Source organism: Podarcis filfolensis (genome assembly GCF_964270895.1).
Source record: "Podarcis filfolensis genome assembly, chromosome: 15".
NCBI classification, from domain to species: Eukaryota; Metazoa; Chordata; class Lepidosauria; order Squamata; family Lacertidae; genus Podarcis; species Podarcis filfolensis.
In genome coordinates this window covers 17,426,618-17,454,546 of record NC_139618.1, presented here as the reverse complement: position 1 = coordinate 17,454,546, position 27,929 = coordinate 17,426,618, and the positions used below count along the sequence as shown (strand labels likewise).

At 48.4% G+C, this 27,929-nt stretch overlaps 1 long non-coding RNA gene across 2 annotated transcripts; it reads right to left on the bottom strand.

The window, feature by feature from the left end:
* Nucleotides 1–10,080: 10,080 nt before the first annotated feature.
* On the bottom strand, nt 10,081–25,522 carry LOC310750854. 2 transcript variants are annotated; one of them, XR_014542339.1, is made up of 3 exons: nt 25,239–25,522; nt 24,307–24,411; nt 10,081–10,443 (listed from the first exon to the last, which is right to left on the bottom strand). It is a non-coding gene; the product is annotated as an uncharacterized lncRNA (long non-coding RNA). The 2 variants fall into 2 exon arrangements; XR_014542340.1 differs by lacking the exon at nt 10,081–10,443 and adding an exon at nt 20,669–21,284.
* Nucleotides 25,523–27,929: the final 2,407 nt, after the last annotated feature.

Below are 27,929 nucleotides of genomic sequence, written 5' to 3'. Positions count from 1 at the left end.
CACGTCACTTGTTCAGAGTCTTGTTCCACACAGAGATGTAGTCCTATTTAAATTACAACATTTCTAAATTTGCATGTTTTAGCTCATTTAGCTCATTTCCTCTTTTGGTTGTGCCTTTTTTTCAGCAATGCCTAAGTGGCCACCCTAATAAGGGGGCGTAGTCTCATCCCCCTCCCCATATGATATTTAGGAGCACCTATACCTGTCGGCAGCGCACTAGTCATGCACACTGACTAATTTTCTAGGTAACTGAATGAGCTCACATACTCAGTACACTTGTCAGAGGCACATAGCCTAGAACTGCAACTCCCACCAGCCCCAGCCAGCATGTCCAGTTGTCAGGGATTATATCTGAAGGGTGCCACACTGGCAATCCCAAAGAGAACCTGCAACTAATGCTTTTAAAAAGGGAAAGGAAATTTCTTCCTTTGCAAGTAACAATTGAAGAGCAGGCCTTTAAATGTTGCTGTGAATCTTGCGACTCCGGTGGTGAGGGGAATAGTGCTGTGTGTATGCGCGTGTGCTAAAGCAGCACTTTACACATCTCTGGTTTTGCTCAGAACTGGAAGCAGAGGATGCTCCTTTGCCCATCCTTTTCTGCTGCAAGCCGTATCACCAGGATTCAGGAAAGCAACACCCCAGGCCACCACATTCGTGTGAACAGTTATCTCTGGTTTAGCAAACGCAGCTATGAGTTACGTAGGCTGTCACAGATGTTGCTGCTATCGTGCAGAAAAACTTGAGGGTTGCTGTCAGGGAATCAGGAGCAGGAGCACTGGGGAGAGAGGATTGGGAGAGCGAAGGGGAAGAATCCGAGGGCAGCGTAGGGGAGTATGACAGTGGCCCGAGAGATTCCATGAGCTTCTCCAGCGAATCAGAAGATTCCCAGAAGGGGGCGCCGATGGTCAGGGCAAGGGGGGTCCCAGGGGGGACGCACCAGAAACAAGGAGCCAGAGGGGAACCCCAAAGCAGCAGTGGAGGATCAGGACCAGTTTCCCCACCAGAGCGTAGTGGGGGGGAGGAGTCACATGTGTCAGGAGCAGTGTCTCCTCCAGAGAGGGAGTCAGGGCTGACCACGCCTCCAACGGAGGGGAGGTCAGTTGCAGCTAGCCCCCCCGATGGGGGAAGCAGTGACAGCAGCAGTGGAACGGTCAGGAGGAAAGTTGCTGGCTGGGCGCGCGCGCCAAGTTCAAATGTGCAGGCGCGCGGAACAGCAGGAGACCCGGATGGGGAACCAGCTCCTAAAGCCCGCCGGAGGGAGGGAGAAGGCTCAGGGGAATCAGCGGGAGAAGAGGCTAGAAAGGGCGGAACCCCGGCGGGCAGGCGGACCCAGAGGAGGAAGGAGCAGCGGAGAAGGTGGAGCAAGGCTAGACTCTTAAATTGGTGTCAAGGGGGAGGAGACTCAGACGGAGCATCAGTGGTCTGACACTTTAGACGTGGGGCTGCGCGCTGCGGCTCTGGAAGTGAAACTGAACTTCAATAAAGGCTTTTATACTTAACAACGAAGCAGCGTTGGTCCTTTGTGAGCTGGGACCTAGGGTAGCCCTGACAGTATGCTCCGTCTCCCATAAAAACCTCGCAGCGTGAGTTGGTGCAGCGAGGGGCAAGACTTGGTGTTTTGCGAGCTCACGAAGATAGGCAAAGATGACTACAGAGAGCCAGGTGAAAGAACTGCAAGAAGCAGTCACGACGCTTTACGCGGAAGTAGCAGCATCCAGGAAAAGAGAAGAAGAAGCAGTAGCGCTCTGCCGGGATCTGCAAGCCAGGTGGGACCGTTGGGGGAAAGAGGGGCTGCCAGGACCCAAACCGGAGGGAGTTGGCCTCGGGAAGAGGGGGGGCAGCCTGGTGGCGCACTTTGATGGGAACCTGCAGCAATACCCTAACTTCAGAGCTGACGTGGTTTACGCGCTCAATTTGCTTCGGAAAGACTTTAGAGATGAGGAAGAGAAGGTGGGCTTCATAATCACTCATTTGCATGGGGAAGCAAAAGCGTGGCTGCGGAATTTGTGGCGCGAAAAAGACCCTGCCCTCAAAGATTCCGATGCATTTATCAAAGCTATGGACGCTTGCTTTAAATCTACGGTAGATGTAGATATTGCTCGGAGGGAAATGCATGGACTACAGCAAGGGAAAGCGACGGTGAGGCAGTATCACTCGCGCTTTTTTGCCTTACTGAACGTGCTGGGCTGGGAGAAGGACTCCATTGCTGTCAGAGACCTGTTCTGGGAGGGGCTAAGTGGAGAGGTGAAAGATGAACTGGCAAGAGGAGAAAGACCCCAAAATACCCAAGAAGTTGCCCAAAGAGCGTTGGCAATTGGTGTGCGCCTGGAAGGACGTAAGGGAAGCACCCCAGCCAGGACAACCCCTTTCTTTCCCAGAGAGGCGGGGCGGGCGCTGTCCATGCCTCCTTTGGGAAGGGGAGAAGAGCCGATGGAGATTGGTGGTGCAAGGGCTCAGACTGCCAGCAGAGCCCAAACACCGGGAGCAGTCAAGGGGAAGGCTCCTAGAGGGACCAGGAAGTGTTACATCTGCGACAGTGCACAGCACATGGCCAAAGAGTGTCCCCAGAGGCTCCAGAAGCACACTGCAGCCTCAGCAACAGTAAAGGGAACAGGTGAGCAGCTGAAACAGCTGCAGGGGGAAGAAGAAGCCTGGTTGGAAACAGAGCCACTGGGGCCCAACCAGGCAAGTCAGTGAAGCAGTCCCCAGAGATTTTACAGCCCACAGACCCCCTCCCACCCAAACCAGTGGTGCAACTCACCGCATCGCTCCAGTTGCCCAATGGGCACACCATGCAAGTACCAATAACCATTGACTCTGGGAGCAACGCAGACTTTATTGGAGTGGACTTTATCAAGCAACATCGCATAGCACTCATGCCAGCCACGATGCCCCTAAACGTCGTCACGGTCGATGGCAGGAAGCTACTGGGAGGAGAGGTGGTACAGCAAACACCACCGATGGTGATGCAAATTGGAAACCACCGCGAAGTCATCAGCTTCAACGTCACCCACCTGTCGGACACGCCCATAGTGTTGGGTATGAGTTGGCTGGATAGGCACAGCCCGGCATTGGCATGGTACCAGCGGCAGTTGACCTTCTGTTCCTCCTACTGCGCAGAACACTGCATCCAGACCCGCCAGGAGGAGGAGGGGCAAGAGGATGAACCGCAGCTACACCTAGGCATGGTGCAAGCGGTACCCAACAAGTACAAGGAGTTTTTGGAGGTCTTCTGCGAGAGGGAAGCGGATAAGCTGCCTCCCCACAGGCCTTACGACTGCAAGATTGACCTCCTGCCGGGAGCGACGCTGCCGACTGGGAAACTGTATTCCATGTCTGAAGATGAACTGCAAGAACTCAGGGAGTTCATAGATCACAACTTGAAGCGGGGGTTCATCCAAGAATCTAAAGCAGTGGGGGGCAGTCCCGTGTTTTTCGTGAAGAAGAAGGACACGCCCCAACGGAGACTCATAGTTGATTTTAGGACCATAAATTCCAAAACAAAGCCCGCAGCATTCCCCATGCCCAAGATCGACGACCTGCTCGCGACGGTGAGGAAGGGACGGATCTTCACCAAGTTGGATCTACGAGGGGCGTACAACCTTATACGCATGCGGGAGGGCGATGAGTGGAAGACAGCCATGTTTACACCTTTAGGCACCTATGAATATCGCGTAATGCCTTTTGGTCTGCAAAATGGCTCCCATACCTTCCAAGCTTTCATGCATCACGTGTTAGCGGGACTCCTCTACAAGAAGTGCGTCTGCTTCCTGGACGATATCCTGATCTTCTCGGAATCGCAGGAGGCTCACGAGAGGGACGTCAAGGAGGTCCTGCAGAGGCTACGGGAGCACAGACTTTACGCCAAATTAGAGAAGTGCCAGTTCGACATGACGGAGGTGGATTTTCTGGGCTACAAGCTGTCCGACAAGGGACTCGCCATGGACAGCGCCAAGGTCCGCGCGGTGTTGGACTGGAAGAGCCCGCGCAATCGGAAGGAGGTCCAGAGGTTCGTCGGCTTCGCCAACTTTTATCGCAAGTTCATCAAAGGGTTCGCGAAGGAGACGGCGGCCATCACGGACACCCTCAGCTCCAAGAAGAAGAAGTTCACCTGGACGGACCAGGCGGAGCAGTCCTTTCGGAGACTCAAGCGTCTCTTCGCGTCCGAAGAACAGCTGCTACATGTAAACCCCAGCAGACCAATGAGGGTTGAGACGGACGCCTCAGACAGAGCAGTGGGGGCCGTCCTGTTGCAGCAAGATCCGCAAGGGGAATGGAGGCCGTGCGCATTCTACTCCAGGAAACTCAGCAAGGCGGAACAGAACTACACCATCTGGGACAGGGAGTTGCTGGCCATTCATGCAGCTTTCAGGGCGTGGCGGCACTTCCTCGTTGGAGCCAGACACACAGTGCAAGTCCGCACGGACCATAAGAACCTGGAGTACTGGCGCACGGCGCGGTTCCTGAACCAGAGACACATCCGCTGGGCGGAGTTCTTTGCGGATTTCGATTTCCGGATAGAATACATCCCGGGAGACAACAACGTCATGGCGGATGCACTATCCAGGAAGCCGCAGTATCTCGAGGAAGCGGCGCCGGTGGCGGCCAAGCACATTTTCGCACCGAAAGCGTGGGCGTGCGCTTCAGCTGCCGTGGACCTGGACGCGGTGCGTCGAGCGCTGCAGACGGATTCGTTCGCACAATCCAAGATGGAGGAGGTGCGAAGAGGCACAGCGAAGGACGACGAGTTCCAGATACGAGACGGACTGCTCATCCGCAAAGGGGCTCTCTACGTGCCCGGAGACGACCTCCGCGCGAAAGTCTTGCAGCAGCTACACGACGCGCCCAGCGCTGGGCACTTCGGCAAGGACAAAACGGCGGAATTAGTAACCAGAGACTTTTGGTGGCCCAAGGTGAGGGGAGAAGTCGCGGATTACGTCTCCAGGTGTGACACCTGCCAAAGGGCCAAGCCAGTACACAGGAAGCCGGCGGGTCTACTAGAACCCCTACAGACGCCGCTCGAACCGTGGGAGAGAGTGGCCCTGGACTTTGTCACAGATCTGCCCAGCTCGCGAGGCAAAACAGCGGTGCTCGTGGTCGTAGACATGTTCACCAAGATGGCACACTTTATTCCGTGCGCGAAGGTGGCCACAGCGGAACAGACCGCCAAGCTGTTCATAGACCACGTGTTCAAAGCTCACGGCTTGCCGCGGTCCATCCTGTCCGACCGGGGTCGCCAATTCGTCTCGAGCTTCTGGCAGAAGCTGCTGGGCATCCTGAACGTCAAGATCAACTTAGCGTCGGCACGACACCCGCAGACCAACGGACAAGCGGAGAGGGTCAACGCCATCATGCAGCAGTACCTGCGATGCTACGCCAATCAACAACCCTCGACCTGGGTGGACTACCTACCGCTGGCCGAGTTTGCCTACAACAACACGAAGCACGGGTCTACGGGAGTGACACCGTTCTTCGCCAATAATGGGCGGCATCCCAGAACTTTCCCGGGGTTAGAGACGACGGGGGAGGGGGAGCCAAGGGGAGCAGAGCACTTAGCAGCAGAGTTACAGGAGGTCCACGAGCAACTCCGAAGGCAATTGGAACTGGCGAAACACGCCTACAAGATGCAGGCAGACAAGCACAGGAGGGTCGGGGAGGACATCCAGGTGGGGGACTGGGTCTGGTTAGCAGCCCAGGCAGTGCCGGCCAGGACGCTAGCTAAGAGGAAGCTCAAGCACAAGCAGCTGGGACCTTACCAGGTCGCGGCGCAAATCAATCCAGTGGCCTTCCGGTTGACACTCCCGGAGGGCTCCAGAATGCACCCAGTCTTTCATAGGTCAGTGCTCACACCCTACAGGGAACCCCACAGGTTTCAGGCGACAGGGAACGCGCCAGACACACTTAGTGAATCTCCGAAGAGGGAGGGGTCACGGAGGGCGACGCCACTCAACGAGGTCACGGAGATTTTGGACTCGAGGTGGGGGGAAGAGGGGGTGGAATACCTCCTCGCCAGGGAAGGTACCCCAGCCAGTGCCAACAGGTGGGTACCGTGCTATGCCGTGGAGGAGCACTATCTTAAAGACGAGTTCCATGCACTCTTCCCACACAGACCTATGCCGGCAGAGTATTTCGACGACTGGCTCTTCACGCCCACACTGTCAGCCAGTACGTTCCAGGGTTTTTCATCAGCTGAAGAGACGACGCCAGACACTAGCTCCTCGGAGGGGTCTCTCTCGGGGTTTGCCACAGACCGCTCCTATTGGTGGGACACTCAACCGGAGGTGGGGTGGCGCAGGGAGCTGCTGCGGGGACCTTTGCAAGCTGTCTCACCAGAGGTACCCGGGGGAGGGGAGGACATGGACGTGTTGGGGGAGGATCCTGGATTCGAGCACATCAGCAGAGAGATGGAAGCAGAGGAAATCGACGTCGACGAGCCCGTTGCGGTTGGGCCGGATCCAGTGGACCGGCTACACACCAGGGGGGAAGAATGGTATCCCGCACTCACACCCACTGGACTGGAGCACCCGGAACCCACACCCGAAGAGGGGGAGGGGGGAAGGGGGGGCTTCGAGGGGGGGATGGATGTCAGGGAATCAGGAGCAGGAGCACTGGGGAGAGAGGATTGGGAGAGCGAAGGGGAAGAATCCGAGGGCAGCGTAGGGGAGTATGACAGTGGCCCGAGAGATTCCATGAGCTTCTCCAGCGAATCAGAAGATTCCCAGAAGGGGGCGCCGATGGTCAGGGCAAGGGGGGTCCCAGGGGGGACGCACCAGAAACAAGGAGCCAGAGGGGAACCCCAAAGCAGCAGTGGAGGATCAGGACCAGTTTCCCCACCAGAGCGTAGTGGGGGGGAGGAGTCACATGTGTCAGGAGCAGTGTCTCCTCCAGAGAGGGAGTCAGGGCTGACCACGCCTCCAACGGAGGGGAGGTCAGTTGCAGCTAGCCCCCCCGATGGGGGAAGCAGTGACAGCAGCAGTGGAACGGTCAGGAGGAAAGTTGCTGGCTGGGCGCGCGCGCCAAGTTCAAATGTGCAGGCGCACGGAACAGCAGGAGACCCGGATGGGGAACCAGCTCCTAAAGCCCGCCGGAGGGAGGGAGAAGGCTCAGGGGAATCAGCGGGAGAAGAGGCTAGAAAGGGCGGAACCCCGGCGGGCAGGCGGACCCAGAGGAGGAAGGAGCAGCGGAGAAGGTGGAGCAAGGCTAGACTCTTAAATTGGTGTCAAGGGGGAGGAGACTCAGACGGAGCATCAGTGGTCTGACACTTTAGACGTGGGGCTGCGCGCTGCGGCTCTGGAAGTGAAACTGAACTTCAATAAAGGCTTTTATACTTAACAACGAAGCAGCGTTGGTCCTTTGTGAGCTGGGACCTAGGGTAGCCCTGACAGTTGCGTTAATCAATCTGGCATAACTGCTTCCCTTTGGTCCAGACCATCTTCAAGGGTAACTCCATATAATGTGCATTAGAGTAAACTGGGAGGTTGGCAGGGCATGGATTACTGTGGCTGGGCTATCCTGGTCCAGGAGTAGCTAGTGAACCAGCTAGAGCTGGAGGTAAGTACTTCTAGCCACTTGAACTTCTATCGACAACACTGGATTCAGGATTACCACCAAGCTACACACGTCCTGCTTCAAGGCCATTGCAACCCTATCACAAAGAGGTGGCCCACTCCCAATTCCCAAACAGAAGACACACCCACCCTTCCACCTTGTTCCGTTCAGTTTCTGTTGGTCCTGCTAAAAATCAACCAGCTGTGGCATGTCTGCCGAAGCCCAGCTGAAATGGGTCAAGCCAATGTTTCCTCCATGCACATCTCAAGTTGGACAACCACCACCCTTTCATGACCATTGCACCTGAAAGGAATATTTGTGAAATGGGTGGTAGCTGTCTCACACTGGATCTGGGAAGGGCTTCTTAAGAAGCAGCTGCATCACCTCATCCATGACAACCTATACCACATATTTCTCCCCCAAAGAAGCATAAACCATTCTCCATATCCACTCAGTCAGCTTCTTCCCACTAACATAGAAGTCAGTGCTCTAATGCAGAATAAATGAAGTCACATATGGAGAGGAATTTGGGCTGTTGGGAGTTCCATTATCCCTCTTCTGTTTGCACTGGGAACCGTTGCATTTCTAACAGCAGCCAGGAACATCCATCTATGCTTGCAAAATGTAAGCTGAATTTACCAGCATTTAATAACGTATTTCTGTCTTGGTATCAGATGATATGTGTGTCAGTGATTTCTTGGGTCTACCATCTGCTCACATGCTTTTATCAATTAGAGAGCACTAAGCAGAAAACAAACACCTTGGCAAGGATACGGATTTGATATTAAAAACCGCTTCTTTTTCTGTACTGGGAATTGTATATAATGAAACCCCAGCATGAGTTCTAGCAGAATCCTGGCCTTGAATTTGTAAGTGGAGTGGGTGGGTGGGGTAAATATTTCCTGAAAGAAATGGTATGTCTGATCCTGCAGGTCCTTAAATGAATAATTGCACAATGAAAAATTTAACTTTACTGGGACTATTCATGTACGTAATGGCTATTTGTATGAAGGAAGTTCTGGAGTTTGAGCATTAAAATTGTATAATCCATCATTGGTTTGTCATTTTCCTTCGGTGACGTTCAGTCTTGTTTCTTAACATTTGAAACAAAAAACATATTTAACTCTGCCAGAACCATCTCGCTTGCTGCACTTGCCTCCTGGGTTCAGTTAAACACACTGCATCTCTGTTACAATCAAAGTGGAGATGGGGCACTCTAAGGTCACATGATGCACACCAGATGAAACGCTTGTCTGTTTAGTCCAGTATTGTCTACCCTTGACTAGCCAAGGCTTTCTGGTGTCGTAAGCAAACGACTTTCTATTTGATCATCTTATAGACAACAGGGAACAAACTAAATCAGACCCAACTTCCATTTAGCCCAGTATTCTGTTTCCTGCAGTGACTGACTAGCAGTTCTGAGGAAGCCGGACTTAAGGCAGTTGCCTTTTCCTGCTGTCGCCGCCAAGTGACTGATGTTCACTGGCATAAGGTAAAGGTAAAGGGACCCCTGACCATTAGGTCCAGTTGTGACCGACTCTGGGGTTGCGGCGCTCATCTCGCTTTATTGGCTGAGGGAGCCGGTGTACAGCTTCCGGGTCATGTGGCCAGCATGACTAAGCCGCTTCTGGCAAACCAGAGCAACGCACGGAAACGCCGTTTACCTTCCCGCCAGAGCGGTACCTATTTATCTACTTGCACTTTGACGTGCTTTCAAACTGCTAGGTTGGCAGGAGCAAAGACCGAGCAACAGGAGCTCACCCCATCGCGGGGATTCGAACCGCCGACCTTCTGATCAGCAAGTCCTAGGCTCTGTGGTTTAACCCACAGCGCCACCCGCATCCCTGTTCACTGGCATACTGACTCCAAAACTTGTTTCCATTAAGACCATGAGTTTTGATCAGACCTGTATGTGGCCAAAGGCCCATTCAACCATAATGCTGTTCCTACAGTGCCAACCAGATGCCTATGGGCAGCAAGCAATCGGAACATGTTTCACTTGTGTTCCACAGCAACCAATGTTTGGAGACATGCCACCTTTGATGCTGGAGCTGGTGCACAGCCATCATGACCAGTAGCCACCAATAGCCCTATCCCTCCATGAATTTGTATAATCCCCTTTGAAAGCCAACCCAATTGGTGGCCAACACTAAAACTTGTAGTAGCAAATTCTGTAGTGTAGCTCTGTACTGCGCGGAAAAAAAGTGTTTCCTTTTGTCTGTCCTGGGTCACCCCCAGCTTCTAGTATTTTATTTATTTTTATTTAGATTTATCTACGGCCCTCGCAAGACCTCAGGGCGGTTTACAAGTTGAAAATACAAGGTTGAAACACCAGTAAATAGTTCAAAACAACAAAACAATAACCCCCCCAAACCTATTTAAAAGGCTGTAGAATATTAAATCAGCCTTAAAAACTAGACAAAAATTGAAATACAAATTCAAAATACAAATTAGCATAACACTTAAGAACAATTTTAAACCACCCCGACCCAAGTAGACAACCCCCCCCAAAAAATTAATAATGTGGGAATGTTTAGGAAGGTAGGAGAGGATATATTGATTAAATATGATCCCTTCTCGCTCAGCTCGTGAGCAAACAGCAGAGCACATTCCCTTGCAGCTTGTAGGAAGCTGTTGATGGTTTCAGTCTTTTAATTAAGCAATCCAGGATGCCTTTGTGCAGACTGGGATTCTGCCTGGCGATTTCCCCTTTATTTCCCCTTTTACTCAGTTCACAGCAGTAATCTGAAGGCAGGCTTCATCTCGTGGTTACAGTTACATTTGTAGGGTAAAACATGTAGAGAAAACATGTCTGAGCCATATCTCAGACTCACAAGACATGTGGCTTGCCTCCTCTGTAATGGATGAGCCCAGGGGTTGGCTAAGAGCCAGGAGCTGTAGAGTTCAAGTCCAAAAAGAGAAAATGGAGGAAAAGGGAAGATCTATCCACTTTCTCTGAACCATGCATAATTTGATACTCCTCTGTCATGCCACCCCTTGTTTTGCCTTTTTTCTAAATTAAAAAAACACCCGTGTTGTAGCCTTTCCTCCCTTAATAATTAAACTGTTATAGCTTCATCTCCTTCACGCCATCTCAGCTGTAGTCATCAGAGCACCAGTTATAATTTAGAGTTTAGACAGCGACACAAGAGGGTGCCTTATACCAGGAAACATGGTGCGATATCCAACCAAGCAGCTCCATTAGCACAAGGGCTTGCACAATGGAACTTCCTTTCCTTCTCGTCTCCCCACACACCCGCCCCATAGCTGGTATAAGAGAAAATCAATGTGCATATTAATCTAGGTCAGTGTTTCCCAAACTTGAATCTCCAGCTGTTTTTGGACTACAACTCCCATCATTCCTAGTTAGCAAGACCAGTGGTCAGGGATGATGACAATTGCAGCCTAAAGGCAGCTGGAGACTCAAGTTTGGGAAACACTGATATACGTGATGGATAATTTTATGATTAAGGGAAAATCAAGAGGGTTCAAGATTATGGGGACAGGGAATCATGAAATTAGCATCAAGTTTCAGCTAAAAGCAAATAGGAATTTAGGACAAAAGCAGAAGTATACCAAGGAACATGCAAAACATTTTTCTGACATTTCAGTTGTATAAACTGATGAACGCAGGATTTCAATAGCTAATATGCTTACATTACAGATTTCAGCAATAAACTGCTTAGCTAAGGCGTTCTAGCTTGATGACTATCTCAGAGAGAATAGTGGAACGAGGCCAGATCATGTGTATTACAAGACAGGATGAAGTCATGTTCTTGCCCAGGACCGTAATAAGCAATGAACTGTGTTGAGGAGACGAATGGCAGGTTTGGGATCAGAAAGAGACACCCCAAGTTGGATGGAAATAGGGTAAGGCTATGGTCAGACAGATGCAAGAAATATCTGAAATGGAGGAACTAAGTAACCAAGAAGGACTTGGCCTCAGACATGCAAGAACCTTTGAATTGTACTTTATATTCCATTACAGTTTTAGCTTAACAAATCTTTAAAATCATTTGAGCTTTTCCGACCCATCACTGCTTAGTTCAGAAGGTTTGGAGACTCCTATTAGCTCCAGGTTTGTATCTTTAAGGAGGGTAGCAGGATCCCAGTGCGAGCATGTTGGGGGTCACATTCTAGAATATCTAATAAAGAAAAATTCCTATGAGGGCTGGGGAAACCCCAGAATAGATGTAGGGGGTGTGCGGAGAAATCATAGAATTGTTGAGTTGGAAGGGAGAGGGGGGTGAAATTCCATTTTGCTACTAGAAGATGGAGATACCATTAGTGACTGAACCTGGGACATCCTGCATGCAAAGCAGGTGCTCTGATTGGTCCTAGAACAATAGGATTCAGAATGCAGCAGTCTGATTGGTCCTAGAACAATAGGATTCAGAATGCAGCAGTCTGATTGGTCCTAGAACAATAGGATTCAGAATGCAGCAGTCTGATTGGTCCATAGGAGCCACCCAATCCAGCTCCAGGTGGAAGTGAATCCGCAACCTGATTGGCCTACTGGTGAATCCCGGAATTAGCCAATCACGTGGGGCCCATTGTGTAAATAATGTATATAAAGCAGACATTCTGGGGGAACTTCCATTCCTCCTCACCACTATGAGCTGAATAAAGAGCATGAAATCCACTCCCGAGCCTGAGTATATTTCAGCTTTATAAATGATAAATATTATCAAGATATTAGAGGAATGAATTGGAAACAAGCTATTGCAGCGAAAGGCTTGCTTGCACCTCCCCACTCTCTTTTTTGCAGTGCCAGGAACTTCAGCTGGAGAGAGAGGTTCATCATACTTTTCAAATAAAAAGAACATTATGACAAAAGACTATAAAAACAAATGAAGCCTTTCTCCTAGATCGGTTCTCAAATTTTCTCTAAAGTACTTATCTTTCCTCTTGGCAAGGAATATTAATTATATTAGTGTTATCAATCAGAAAACATCATTAAAGGAGTTACGGCTGAATGTGCAGTTTAATAGTCCCCAGCTAATTCCCTCAAAACTCTTACCTTGCTTAAACAAAAGTCCCTCTAGGTTTACATACGAAAAGTCAGTTTGGGGAAATAACTGCATTCCAATCAGTTCATTTTTCTTTGCCATAAACCCTCAGATGGTGCAACATTTATTTATAATGAACTTTGTTTTTAAAAGCTGACAAAATTATGTGCAGAGGTGGGAGCCATAAAAAAGTCGCCCACATCAGAATACTGCCCCAAATAAGGCTTGTCACTTGCTACATATATTCTGGATGCACAGGGTCAGATTCAGCTACAGCGCAAGGACTCCCACCAGCCCAGTGGGGTGTTCCTGCCTCTTCTCCCCACACGGGCCCCCCAAAACTGCTCTGGAAGGGACACAGAGAAGGAAGGTTGTTCAGTTGCAAGCACCAATTCTTGTGCTGATGAAACAATCTCTTTAGTGCTACACTGAATTTCAGTCATAGCTTGTGAACAAGGCAGCAACGTTTAGCTGATGAATTGGTTCCATTAATCAGTTAAAACCCTATTAATCAATTTTAAAAGATGCTCTCAACTCAGGTTTCTTTTTTTCTTATTATTTTTTTTAAAGTATTGTTAGAGATTCGGGGCAAACCCTTGAAATGAACAAATCCCAGGGTTTTGATTCATTGGGGAATGGATTAAAACATGAACTGCAGGGCTGTGCCATGCAGGGAACTCCTGGGCTGCCTTATGCAAACCAGCCTGGCTGGCTTAGGGAAGAGCGGACCTGTTAGCATTACAGTAGAAAACCATTCAGGGTAGTCAACAAGACAAAGGTAACCTCTTGCCCAGGTGTGACCAGAGACTGGAGATTTGGAAGGCTGCCAGGCTAACTGCTCTGGGGGAGGGCAAGAGGCTTCTGGTGTTATAAGACTGTTAAGGTCTCAAATATAGAATAAATATTCATAAATACGCACCTATCTAAATATATGAACCATGTGTCTGAAATAGTATGGGAGAGCAATCCTGAAGCCATTTTGACTCTCCCAATGACCTCAAATATTCCTCTGCAGTAAGGGAGGCAAATGGAGAAAGATTTACCATTGTATTTTTGCTTGCAAATCCTGTCTTAAGGGCGTATTTGTGTATGAATAGGGTGAGCCTGTGACCTGGATTCAGGAACTAACGTATTAACCATCACAAAAGAATGGCCAGGCTGCCCAGGTAATGCAATCAGTGACCATTATCAGGTATCCTGGCAGAAAGGATTTCTACTGTAGACCGCCTCCTTCTGTGATGTATGTATGATTTTTTTTTGGGGGGGGGGGTCTTCAGCTACAGGGTAGGCAATTTCAAGAGTCTATATAGGGGCTTGTGCGCCATTATTCAGGGTGCTCCTCCCTCCTACATGCGGTGAGTGGGGACCCTGTTGCAAACAGTTTGTTTTCCTTTAATAAAGATCAGGCTTACTAGCCACTTTGCTTCCCAAATATACTCTGGTTGGCCCTTGTTATTTCCTTCAACCAATAGGGAACCGTCAAAGCCTCTATACGGGCTCCGGAATACCCCATAAGGGAAAGGGAGCAGTTTTTTCTTATAACACTGGGAAGAAGAAAGGGGGGAGATCCATTTTGACAAGGGAGCAGGAAGAACTGCCTGCAATGCTTCGGGCCGTGCTGTTAAGATCTGGACTCCCTCCATGCAGACTGAAGGTGTAAATAGGTGAATAAAACCTATTTCTTAAAGCTACGACTTTTTCTGCTGCGTCTTCTATTCTCCAAAGGGGGACAGACCCTGTGTGGGCGCCTGAGACCCCATGCACTCTTGCCACTGCTTGGCAGAGAGAGGGGGCAGACAATGGGCTTTTGTAACCGTATTTTCAATATGAGCACTCACAACAAACACGGCAGGCAGGAGCCATCTTCGGAGAGGCATTCCCATACCTTCCAACATTTCTCCAACGAAAATAGGGACGTCCTATCCCATAACAACAACAAGAAGAACAACATTTATACCCCACCCATATGACTGTGTTGCCCAAGCCACTTTGGGCAGCTTCCAACATATATAAAAACAGAATAAAACATTAAACATTTTTTTAAAAACCACTTCCCTATACAGGGCTGCTTTCAGATGGCTCGGCTGTTGCATAACTCCATACCCTCTAATATTTGTCTGATGAAAATAGGGATGTCCTAAGGAAAAGCGGGACATTCCACAATCAAATCAAACTGGAATGGCTTGTGCAAATCTGGGACTGTCCCTGGAAAATAGGGACACTAGGAGTGTCTGCATTCCTGCTTTTCACACAGAAAGGGATGCATCTTCTAAGATGATGTCTTGACTGACTGACTGACTGACTGACTGAATTGATGCTGTATAGTAGATACAACTTTAAACACATTTTACTTACCAAGCAAAACTAAATTATATTTATTTAACCAAAATACCTTTTTGAATTCTCAAGTCATGTTGCAACTTTTTAGCACCTCTCATTTTTAGAATTTAGAAAAATTTTGACACGCCCTACTAGAGCAGAACAGGAAAACTGGAATAGGATGAAAGGAAGTAACTTGAAAAGGGCACACTGCAGCGTTTTGTGGCAAGAAGGTCCGTTCGTTCTATTAATATGCAAATGTATGCAGATATAATCAATTAAAACTCAAGCAACACAGATTTTTGAGATCAGACAACAACCCTATTTATAAATACAGTCGCATTTGGTTGGAAGAGGGCTGCACTCAGACTGACTGAAGCAAACAAAATGTACACTTGCACATTCAGGCCTTCCCTGTTTGACATGTACGTGCCGTGCAAAGTAAATGGGATTTGGGCTTCTGAGTGGCTTAGGTGCTTTAAAAAATCCCAGCTTTAGCTCTCACTAGAAGGTTTTCATTTTCTATTATATTCAGATTACTTCTCTTCTTTGTTAAGTCAGTTAGTTATGGTCTTTAGAAGGCTGCTGTCGGCAGAAGAGGTGGCTCTTCTAGGGACATGCAGATATACACACACTCTTAGGTCTCATTCACACCATACACACAAAGCACCTTTATACCACTTCAACAGACATGGGGACTCGCTGTAAATGCATGGGGTGGCATGCAACTAAGTCTGATTCCAAGTAGACCCACCCACACTTGATGCTAGTACACACTACTTGGCTGGAGTACTGCACTGCAAAATTGGCTGTGTTTTGCTTCAGGGATTGTTTCACAAAGTTGATTTTCCTTAAGTTTGTAGATGCTTTTGAATTATGGTGCTGGAGGAGACTCTTGAGAGTCCCATGAACTGCAAGAAGATCAAACCTATCCATTCTTAAGGAAATCAGCCCTGAGTGCTCACTGGAAGGACAGATCTGAAGATGAGGCTCCAATACTTTGGCCACCTCATGAGAAGAGAAGACTCCCTGGGAAAGACCCTGATGTTGGGAAAGATGGAGGGCACAAGGAGAAGGGGACGACGGAGGACAAGATGGTTGGACAGTGTTCTTGAAGCTATGAACATGAGTTTGACCAAGCTGCAGGAGGCAGTGGAAGACAGGAGTGCCTGGCGTGCTCTGGTCCATGGGGTCACGAAGAGTCGGACACGACTAAATGACTAAACAACAAGACGTTTGTAGAGGTTAGCGTGTCAGATTAGGAGCTAGGAGACCAGGATTCAAATGCTCACTCAGCCATGAACTTCACTGGGTGTCATTGGGGGCCGCTCACTGCCTCTCAGCCTAGCCTCCCTCACAGAGTTGCTGTGGGGATTAAATGAGGAAGGGGAGAACCATGGATGCCCCCTTGAGCTCCTTAGAGGAAAAAAGTGGGATGGATGAAGTAAGTAAGTAAGTAAACTGCCCTATACCCATAGATCTCAGAATGGTTCACATCATAAAATCACAACATAAAAACCACAATACATAATAGAAGTAAGAACAACAAACCAATAACTGCCTCCCACAACACATTTAAAAGGGCATCAGATGTCAATCAGCCAAAGCCCTGGTCAAAGAGGAATGTTTTTGCCTGGCGCCTAAAGGTATACAATGAAGGCGCCAGTCGAACCTCCCTGGGGAGAGCAGTCCACAAATGGGGAGCCACTGAAGAAAAGGCCTGTTTTCATGTTGCCACCCTCCAGACCTCTCGCGGATGAGGCACACGAAGAAATAATGTAATAAATTTAGTCAATTCACTGAAGTGTCCATTAATTTCAATAGGTCTCCTAGGGAGTAGGACAAGCATTGGAGCCAACACTTTGTCTCCATTGTCAGTGCATGCGCAGGAGCACTAAGGTAGCATCCGGTGCATGGGCATTAAGGCAGCATCATACACTGCAGCTGGGCAGGTATCTCTGATAACCAGCTTCAGAGCAACTGTGTTTTCCTAGCACATGTCTGATGATCAGAGCAAGGGGAAGGTGGAGAAGAGCTATCAGTGACGTGTAAAAGCGATGCTGGGGTGTAATTTGAAGTGCAAACAATTAGTCAAGAATTTTTTTATCAGCAAGAACGCATGAGAGTCTTGAACGCAAGTGATTCCTTGCAAGAAAAGGCAGACCAGTGCAAGGAAAGCTCCAACAGGTTCAGAGCTGCCAAATTCTATGTATAAATTCATTTGAAACATATTCCTCCTCCTCCTCTGTTATCATGGGCAGTTCTTTCCTTGCATATCTTTCCCAGACTAAATACTGATGTTGTAATGCAGCACCCCTGGAGTCTAGTGGGAGAAAAATATAACCACCATCTGCAACTTGGTCCAGAATTCTCCTGTCAGGATCTGGTGTGAGGTGATGCAACACTCAAGTTGGGTCCAAAGCAAAGTTCAGGTGTGGTATAGATCAGACTGAAGCAAGACGAGGGCCACATTCACACCCTGAATGTAAAGTGCTATGATACTGCTTTAAACAGTCATTGCTTCCCACAAAGAATTCTGGGAGCTGTGGTTATTTTTTTAAGGGTGCTGAGAGTTTTCATGAGGCACCTGTTCTCCTTCCAAAGTGGTTTAACCATGAATCCTTCTCGATGGTTCACACCACATATTTAAATCACACACACCCCCCCAATAACCCTGGGGACTGTACTTTGCTAAGGGCCGTGGGAATAATAGTTCTGGAGGGATAAACTACAATTCCTAGGATTTGGGGGGGGGGCGGTGTTCCAGAGCTTTACATACAGCCCTGGACTTTTTCTGTGTGTCTCTCAACAAGAACCATGGGTTCATTTGGGGTTGTGGTGCCTGATGCCCTCTTCATATCTTTTGTCTCATCTGTCAGATAGAAATAATCTTTCCATAAATGACGCCCAAAGAACACACCGTAAATAGTCACGAAGTATCTGACATTCGCCAGCTAAAAGGGCCTGGGTGAATCATTCACTTGCACAGCAGGTGTGGAATTCATTACTTCTTTTTTTAAAAAAAGCTTTTTTAATGGGTTTGTTATGAAACGCAAGCCTGGCGATGAGAGCGACCCAGAGCCAGGAGGAGCCAGTAGCCTCTTGGCTGCCTAAGCCGAACCAGCGACTCGGCAGTTCAGGACACAAACAGTTACCATCTTCTCCTTTTCTTCAGTTGCTATTAAAAGGTCAGGAGAACAGGACAGACTTAGCTCAGTGCCTTTAAGATGGCAATAATGGCTCCAGGCAAATCGTCTCAGGGAGGGAATTCCAGTGTTTGGGCAAAATGAGAGCTCAAATGTTTGGGGTAAGGCACCCTTCATGGCAATGGAAGTAAAGTAACAATGCTTGTAATAAGTTACCTGTCCTAGTGGGGGCGACAGAGAGAAAGGCAGCCTATTCTTCTCTCACTGATTCATTTTTAGGAACAACCTGTAGGCTGCTTTTCTCTCAGCCTTTACTTCCTTCCTGCTTACTTTTCAATTAGTGTTAGATCTTCCTTTCAGTAACTGCAGGCGGAAAAAATTCTGCACACACCCTTCTTGAAAGAAGAGTAGATGTGGTTCTGTGAGAATCAGCAAGCTGGAATCCCGTTTGTTCTTTTCTTTTCCTCCACAACAAAGATGTCTTGACCTGACAGCGTTTGTGGGGTCTTTTGACCAATTGAAGCTACAGAGAAGTTGCGAAAGCGGTTAAAATCCCTGCCCTCTCCATCTCTCCAGGGATCACGTTGCAAGTGACTTGCCTTTGCCTCTTTGCCTCCAGGAACTCTCTGTCTCCAGTGGGAGAGCCCGTTTGTGTTCTGAGGAGACAGTTCGGCGCAGCAATAAAAGCAGACAAAACAATTTCCTTTTCCTTGCCGTCCAGCAATTTTTCAAGCTCTCCCCATGTGAGAACAATATGAACTTTTCATCCGTTTATAATAGGGTTTTTTAAAAAAATGGTGGATGAACACCTTAGGCCAAAAAGCACCCCTGGGCCTTTCTAGAAGTGACTGTGCCACATTTGAATGTAGTCACGTTAATAAAGTGTGCGAGAGAGACCACAGCAGAAGTGTAAGTGGGTTCTTCAGGGCATTGGAGGTCTTGCATTGGTGTTCCAAAATTGTTTTTAATCTTCCCATCTAGCCCACAGAATACTTGAGTATCCTATGTGTTAAGTTGTGGGTGAACATATCAGACGACACAGCGATTCTTCAAACAGCTCTTGTTTATTCACAGGCCAGAACAGAACTGAACTGAAGGGTTCAGTCAGCCTGCTTATATAGAGCTCCAGTACAACGTAACTGTAACAATTTTCTAAAACTATCCAATCACTGAACGTCACTTTTGATCCCTTATTTGCATAACTATCTACAGTATCCCCCTGCTGGCCCAGGGTGAGAACTTCACTACATAACACTATGGGGACCTTATTGCATTTCCAGCCCACCTGCCTCCCTCCAAGGAGCTTGAGGTACTGTACATGGTTCTCTTCGTCCCCATTTTATCCTCACAACAACCCTGTGAGGTTTCCTTAAATGAATTGCAAAGGTTTTTAATCAACTGATCTGACTCAGGGGGTGAGGAACTTGAAGCCAGACAGGGGGCAAATGTGGCCCAACAGGCATTGCCATCTGGCCCTTGGGATTCTCCCCAGGACACCCCCAGCCACACCTCTCGCTGGCCTTGCCCCCGTCCCCACCTCAAGTACTTTTGCCTGGCTGGAATATGCCGCTGAGCTGCATCAAATGCCTCTTGCAAGCCTGGCAGGAGGGTGTGTGTGTGTGTAGAAACCAGAGGCGGTTTTAGGGTGGCGTAGTTACAGGGGACAGCAAAAGCATGCTATAGAACGGAGCGAGAGATGCGGTGGGTACACAAATTTAGTGTTGCACAGGCCGCTGCTGAAATTTGAGAGTCCAAGATCTGCCACTACAGAATCCTCTGACTACATGTGAAGGTTGCTGTACAGAGGGAAAGAGCTGTGCTCCTTGCTCCAACTACATTTGCCTCTGGCCCCTCTCACCACTGGCATGACACCCCCCTCCCCTACAAAGGCCCCCCATGAAAGAATCCAACCCTCAGGCTGAAAAATGTCGCCCAGCACTGATCTAACCGATGTGCAGTGCAGCGCATGTTTACTTTGAAGGAAATCCCACTCTGCTCAATAGGACTCACCTCTGTCCAACCCAATTGTATGCACAGAAAATTGTAGGTCTTCCTGCCAAGTAAACATGCACTCCTGTCAAGACTGAAGCGTTGCTCAGGATAATGTGCAATCAGTGTGCCCTCATCCTGAACCATGCTGCTGGGGCTTGTGGGAACTGTATTTCCCCAAAAGACCTAGAGAGCAGTAGGTTGGTGTGTACAGCAGTGTCTTTCCCCTTATCTTCCCAATAACCCTGTAAGGTAGCTCAATGCTGAAAGACAAATAAGCGGACCAAGATCACCCAGGAAACGATGTGGCTGAGATGGGGTTTAGACCTCTCCAGTCTTCAGCCCAGACATCACCCACCACACCAAATCCAAACTTTCCACTGTCTCTAATATTGCATGGTGGTGGAGCTGCTGCCGCCCCATTCATAATATGTTTAGAACGTTGTAACTGGTTTTCCTTTGCCCAGAATATTTTAACTGCTCTAGAATGTTTTTGCTTTGTTTTCAAAATGTGCATCAGTTTGCAACTCTGGGCTCCTTTGGAAGAAAGGGAGGGATATAGATAATGGTGATGGTGATGATGATGATGATGATGATGATAGTTGAAGCCAGGACTATGGTGTGGCAGTCACTGGTAAAGTACCTTGACACTTTCATGCCCACACATGGTTTATTCTTTTGCAGAACTGTCTCCTCCCTTCAAACTCCAATGAAGAATTAACTACCAGCAATTTGCATTCTAAAGGAAACTTGAACATCTCCACAGGCCTCTATATATACCCAGCAGCTATCTCCATCTCTGCTTGTAAACCTTTGGGGTGCTGACAAATGACTGAAACAAGCCTGTGAAATTTAGAATCAGCTGCCTTGTCATTCCTTCCTTAAAAAGAGAGTCATCTCACTGACACCACATGGGCCTCTTTGAGCTGTGGCTTCTCCTTCCTGGTTTGTTTCTGTGTCCTGCTATATCCCCTGCTGCTGCTGTTGCTGCTGCTCTAACTGGTGTTCTTGACTTGGAGCCCAGATATCTAGTAGTGAACTGTTCCTGAAGACCCCAAGGCAGAAGCTTCTTTCATAATTGGAAGCGCTGAGCTGCAAAGCACTCAGCCTGCACACAACACACACACACACACACACACACACACACACGGCTTATATTTTTTAACGCAAGCGGTTTCAAAGCAGATGTTGCAGCAGCGGGGAGCGGATGCTAGAGAAGGCGTTGTGCACTCTGGCAGAGCTCAGGTGCTGTCTTTTGAGGACCTTTGCATTGCTGGAGAACAGGAATAATAATAATAATAATAATAATAATAATAATAAGGCCTTGTTTTCCATTGGAGAAAAGCTCCTTTGTGGAAGGTGAAATAAAAAATTTAAGGTCTTTTTATATATATATATATATATATATATATATATATATATATATATATATATATATATAAAATAAATGTTCATAAATGTACCAATGTGTGGACCACATGTCTGGAGCAGCACAGGAGGACCACCCTGAAACCATTTTCAAATGTTTCCTCTGCAAGGAAGGGAGGAGGTGGGGGAGCCTCCCCATTGTCTTTTTGTTCACAAATCCTGTCTTAAGGGTATGTCTGTGTATGAATAGAGTGAGCCTGTGACCTGGTTCAGAAACTAAATATTTGTCATTACAAAAGACTGGCCAGGCTCCCCAGGGTATCCAGTCAAGTAAGCGTTAACAGGTAACCTGCCAGACAGGAGGTAAACAACGCACTCAGATTTCTGTTGTAGACTGCCCTTTCTGTGATGTAGGTATGATGTATCTGGGGGGGTGGGGGTGGTCTTGAGCTACACCCCTTCTGTGATGTAGGTATAATGTTTCTGGGGGTGGTCTTGGACTCCAAGGTGGGCAATTTAAAATGTCTATATAAGGGCAGACACAGCTTTGTTCTGGGTCCTCCTCCTATGTGTTGCAACAGTTCAATGAAGATCAGGCTTACAAGCTGCTTTGCTTCTCAATATTCTCTGGTTGGCCTCTGTTATTTTCTCCGACCAATGGAGAACCTGCAAAGGACTCTATAAGGGCTCTTGTGTCCCCCATAAGGGAATAAGGGCAGATTAACATTTATTACAAAGGAGTTCCACCCCACCGCCGACAACCTTCAGCCTAGAGACATGAAAAACGTCCTCCTTGCCAGATCCTCAGTCTCTCTTTCTGTATAGCTGTATAGCTCAGTGGCAGAGAACCTGCTGCACATGCATAAAGTCCTACGTTCAACCACTGGCAACATCTCCAGGTAGGGCTAGGATTGCCCCTTGCCTGAACCCCTGGAGAGGTGCTGCAGTTCCTGTAGGCAACCCTGAGTCAAATCAACCAACCTATGACTCAGGATAAGGCAGATTCTTGTGGCCCCACGAGACCACAGGAATGGGGTCCATATAACTGGTGGATTTGTGGCCTGAACTACAGAGGTGGTTGGCGTCTGGCCACAAAATCCTCAGGTAGTCATTCTTCTCGGCATCTGTCCCAGGAATGGGTTGGCCCTGATGTGACGCTGTTGTTCCCTGATGGACTTAGATCATCTCTGGGGGAAGTTTTTACTCCCAGCACTCTATACCTTACAAAGCCCACTTGCTGCTGAGCCAGGTTCAAGGTTCTTGAATTAATTTACAAAGTCCTGAACAACGTGGGTACAGGGTATCTCACAGATCGCTTGAAACCTTCTATCGTCGCTCAAGCACTGAGATAATCTGCAAGAGCGTCGCTGGGTGTCCTCTGAGTTAGCAAGGCTCATTTGACAATGAAAAGGAACCAAGCCTTTGATGTCATTGGCCCAGCCCTGTGGAACTCTCTGCCACTAGAGATTCAGCAAGCACCCGCATTTAAACACCCGCTGAAAACTTTACTGTTCTGCCAGGCAATTAAGAACACATCGCCCACAGTGGTTAACTGATGTCTGCTTTTAGCCTTTTAATATGAATTTGTATTGTACGGTTTTAAGTTTTTATTGCTGTAAACCAGTTTGATATATATTTTTAATGATGCAACAGTATACAGATATTTTTATAAACATCAGGGTGGTGCCCTGAAAATAGATGTTTTCTGCCGTTGCCTGGGTGGCATTCTAGAATGCTGTTCCCTCTGCCTTCTGTGAAACATCATCCATCAGTTGTTTCAGAGGTCTTGTAAAGACATCCCTTTTTGTGAAGGCTTTCCATGACCCATAAGATCAGACCTTACTACTACCGAATCTCTGTGTTTATAATAACGTTTTGCTGTGTTTTTTTTTGTCTGCAGGCTGTTTTTATGGCCTTCTGCCTCTTCTTGTAACGGTAATTTGTTTTAAGCTGTTTTTAATACTGTGTTCTTAAATTGCCCCAGGACCTCATGTTGGAAATCAAAACAAACAAACAACAATAATAATAATATGTTGCATCCCACTGAAATTAATGGATGTAAGCTAGCCATGTCTATTAATTTCAATGGGTCAACTGCAAATAGGGCTATTAATGGATGATGGTGACTTGGAGGTATTAAAATATTAGGTGGTTTAAAAAATACTTATAAATGGAACGGTTTGGGGAACAGTAGCAGAGGAAGATCAGGGAAAGCAAGGAGGAAAAAATGCTTTTGATGATATGGCCTACATAAAGAGATGAATCCCTTGTATCTACGATAAAAACTGCCTTACAAACGCTGCCTACTGGATGGGTGGCAACAATTAGGTTTCTTCGGGAGGCAACGTTTGTGCGTCATACATTCTCAGTTATCACAGCCTTGCCGCTCATGAAATGAGTAACCACAACAAACAAGCGATGAGGAACAATAAAAAGGTGACTTCAGGATGCCTTAAGAAAAAGGCCTGTCGGCACAGGTTCATTTCATAGTGTCTGGATGAACAGCCGGTGAATCAGGCCCCAAAGGACTTGGTTTTCCGGAAAGCGGGTAGAAAGAGAACAAAACAAACTCCCCCCAAACCTGGGCTTCTACGACTGCGCCTCCAAGTTCTGTGGCCTATGGGGTAACTTTCTGTGTGCAGGAACCTTGGGTTTTATTGATCTATCACGATGCATGGCTCAAGACCCCAGCAAGCGATGGCCCAGGGATTCCAGTGCTGTATTACCAGGGTTCAGTTTCTTGCAGAATGCACTCACTGCAGACTGGCTAATCTCTGGCAATATTTGCATTTATTTACAAGTTTACAGGCTGAGCATGGGTGGAGGCTCACAGCGTAAACCACACCAGCAGACACCCCAGGCATCTTGCATAGCTCCATTGAGCTCTCTGCCCCTCACCCTGATCGTGAGAAGTTTGCAGTGCTTACTGCGTTCCTTAGAGGAGAGGACTGCCCTAATGTATTTTGCAGCTTGAGGTAGGGTGGCCATCTTTGCAGAGGACCTCTGTTTGTAGGGCTGCCTGGTCCCACGTCCTGTTTCAGCAAAAAGAACCTTGAGAAAAGAGAGTAAGGGCTGGCAAACAGCTCAATGGGTTGCAGGCACCTCCACTTTGGTGAGATGCAGTGTATTTTATTTATTTGTTTGTTTGTTTATAGTAATAGGGGACGCGGGTGGCGCTGTGGGTTAAACCACAGAGCCTAGGACTTGCCGATCAGAAGGTCGGCGGTTTGAATCCCCGTGACGGGGTGAGCGCCCATTGTTCGGTCCCTGCTCCTGTCAACCTAGCAGTTCAAAAGCACGTCAAAGTGCAAGTAGATAAATAGGTACAGCTCCGGCGGGAAGGTAAACGGTGTTTCCGTGCGCTGCTCTGGTTCGCCAGAAGCGGCTTAGTCATGCTGGCCACATGACCCAGAAGCTGTCTGCGGACAAATGCCGGCTCCATCGGCCAATAAAGCGAGATGAGCGCCGCAACCCCAGAGTTGGTCACGACTGGACCTAATGGTCAGGGGTCCCTTTACCTTTACCTTGTTTATAGTAATAGGGCTAGATTCAACTAATCCGGCGCACGAGCAGAAGCCAGAGCAAGGATGCTGCTAAAGCAGCAGGGATTTCCTCTGCTCCCCTCATGCACAACCCCCCAAAACTGCTCTGGAGTGCCAGGAGAACCCCCAGAACAGCACGCAAGGGAGATCATTCTGTTTGGCAAGCAGAAATTGATGGAATGATTCCATGATGCCATATTGAATTTCTCCCAAGCTTTCTAAACATGCATCTAGGCATATAAATCAGCACAGGGAAATGTTATAGGAATCTGTGCCCTCTTTCGGAGGGCTGCACAAACCAAGATGGTGTCCCTCACCTTCCCATGTTCAGAAGCTGACTAGACTGGCTGTTGAATCACTGCTGGAGACAGTGGCAGGGCATCATCTTGCCACCCTGGACTGCTTTTGGAGGGAGGGAGGCACATAAACTGGATAAAGAAATAAATAAATCTCCCATTGCACCTGAGATCAGCAGGCTAGTTAAGGAGGCAGAGGTTCAGTCCTTGTGTGGCACAGACACCTCTGGTCTCCAACCCCTCACAGCCGCTTCCTAGATTCTGCCACCTGAGGCAGCCAGCTCACTCTGCCCAATAGTAGGGCCCGGCCCGGCCCCACCCCCTGAGCAAAGCCTCCCACTTGATTTGGATAGAGCTGCCAATTCACATTGTTCTCTGCAGGATGACACAAACAGGAAGGCAAGGCTATGCCCCCAGGAGCTTACAATTAAAATTTTTGACAATGCGGGAAGCAAAATTACGCACGGCATGAAGAAAGTTGACAGAGGAATGTTTTTTCTCCCTGTCTCAGAACACTCATGGACATCCAGTGAAGCTGAACGTTAGAAGATTCGGGGGAGATAAACGCAAGGACCTCTTCGTGCAGCTCCTAGTTGAACTATGGAACTCCTTCCTACAGGAGGCAGTGATGGCCACCAAACCTAGATGACTTTAAAAGGCCACTGGACAAATTCTGGCAGGAGAGAGCTATCGAGGGCAACTAGCCACAATGGCTACGCCCGGCTTCCACGGGAGGGGAGAGGGCTCTTGTGCTCGAATCCTGCTTGCGGGTTTGCCACAGGCATCTGGTTGGACAGTGTCAGAACAGGTTGCTAGACCAGAGGCGCCATTGGCCTGATCCAGCGAGCATTATGTTCTGATGTGTGTGTGTGTGTCAGCAGGGTAGGGAAGAGATAAGAGGATAGAGGGAAGGGTGGGGAAAGGCAGAGGCTGCGAGGGTGAGCTCTTTCCACAGGTGTGTCCGTCGCTGTTCCACGTACAGTGGTATCTCGGGTTACATACGCTTCAGGTTACATACACTTCAGGTTACAGACTCCGCTAACCCAGAAATAATACCTCAGGTTAAGAACTTTGCTTCAGGGTGAGAACAGAAATCGCCCAGCAGCAGCGGGAGGCCCCATTAGCTAAAGTACCTCAGGTTAAGAACAATTTCAGGTTAAGAACGGACCTCCAGAACGAATTAAGTACGTAACCAGAGGTACCACTGTACTATTACTCCTTCGGTTACTTCCATGCATTGTATTCCTCGTGAGCAGGGCTGCTGAACTGCCAGGCAGCGAGAAGAGTGGCCTCACGGAGAAAACCAGGCCGAACAAAGAGAATTCCTCCCGTCTCATTAAGAAGCGAGTCATGATTTTGCTGGCTAAGTGCTATTTTTCATGTGGCATACATTACGGCCCACTTTGAAGGCCAGACCACGGTCGCTTCTGCTAGGGAGCTGGCCCAGACTCAATTTCCCTTCTCCCCCTCATGCGTCCGTCGTCGTCAGTGAGCTCTTTGTGCTTCTGCAAAAGTATCACAGATTCCGCTCGGGAAGCGATACGTAGAAAATAAGGAGGCAGCACTCGTCGGCTTTAAGGAGCCTGCTCCCCGCGACAGGATCATCGTAATCCATCAGCATAATAGATAACATAAGCCACTATTAGCCTTTAAAAAAATATTTTAATTAAAATACCTGCCTGGCGTTGCTAGCTTGAAAGCCAGATTAATGGTGCGCCTTAGAGTGAGAATGCAAAACAGAAGGAAAGAGGTCTTCAGATGTCAGGGGGCCCAGAGGATTCTCAGCACCGCGCCCCGTTTTTCACTTACAGACCTGCCCTACAGGGCAAATGGGGAGCTGCCACACCAACCACAAAATTCCAGGCACATCTGCCTTCTTATTTGCAACCTGGCCAGGGGGTGTCACTCCTGCCTGTAAGCTTCCTCTTCGGTCTCAATGATGCTTTTGCAAAACCCATCAGGCCAGAGAACAGGGACAAAACTAGACTCAGTTGGCTCTGCTTGCCATTGGCTCTGGCGCCCCCTACAGTTGGGCTCCCTGCCTTCCATCCTACCAGTTGCAACGGGCACAAGACACCATTGCCTAGGGCAGTGCTACATGGAGAATGGATTTATTGACCTTTTTGTCCAAGGAGCCCAAGGTAGTGCACACAGTTCTTCCCCTGCTCATTTAATCCCCACAACAACCCTGTGAGGTAGGTGAAGGTGAGAGGAAGCAACTGGCCCAGTGAGCTCCATGGCTGAATGGGGATTTGGACTCTGGCCTTCTGGGTTCTAGTCTGACGCTGTTGGGCTACAGCTCCCATCATTCCTAGCCAGCATGGCCAGTGGTCAGGGATGATGGGAGTTGTAGTTTGAGAACATAGGGGAGCTATGGTTGAGATATAGACTGCTCTACCTACTATGCCACATTGGCTATAAAATGAAACAGTGGTGACGTGGAGGGGGAATGTAGGAAGGAACAGCTACAGAACTATTTTTCAGAGCAAAAGCAAATGCTATCATCTGCTGTAGCACCAGGGAAATTGATGGTCCTTCCTTGCTCTGGCAAGTGAATGAGGCGATAATGAGTCTTTCAAGTTTTACTATCATTTGCTACAGATTAGCATACAGGAAGTCAGAGAATGGGGGAAAGAATCCAAGAGAGGCTGAATACTTCTTCTTTCCTTTGATGGGGTTCCAAGCAGCTGAAATGGTAACACTTCTGTGCAA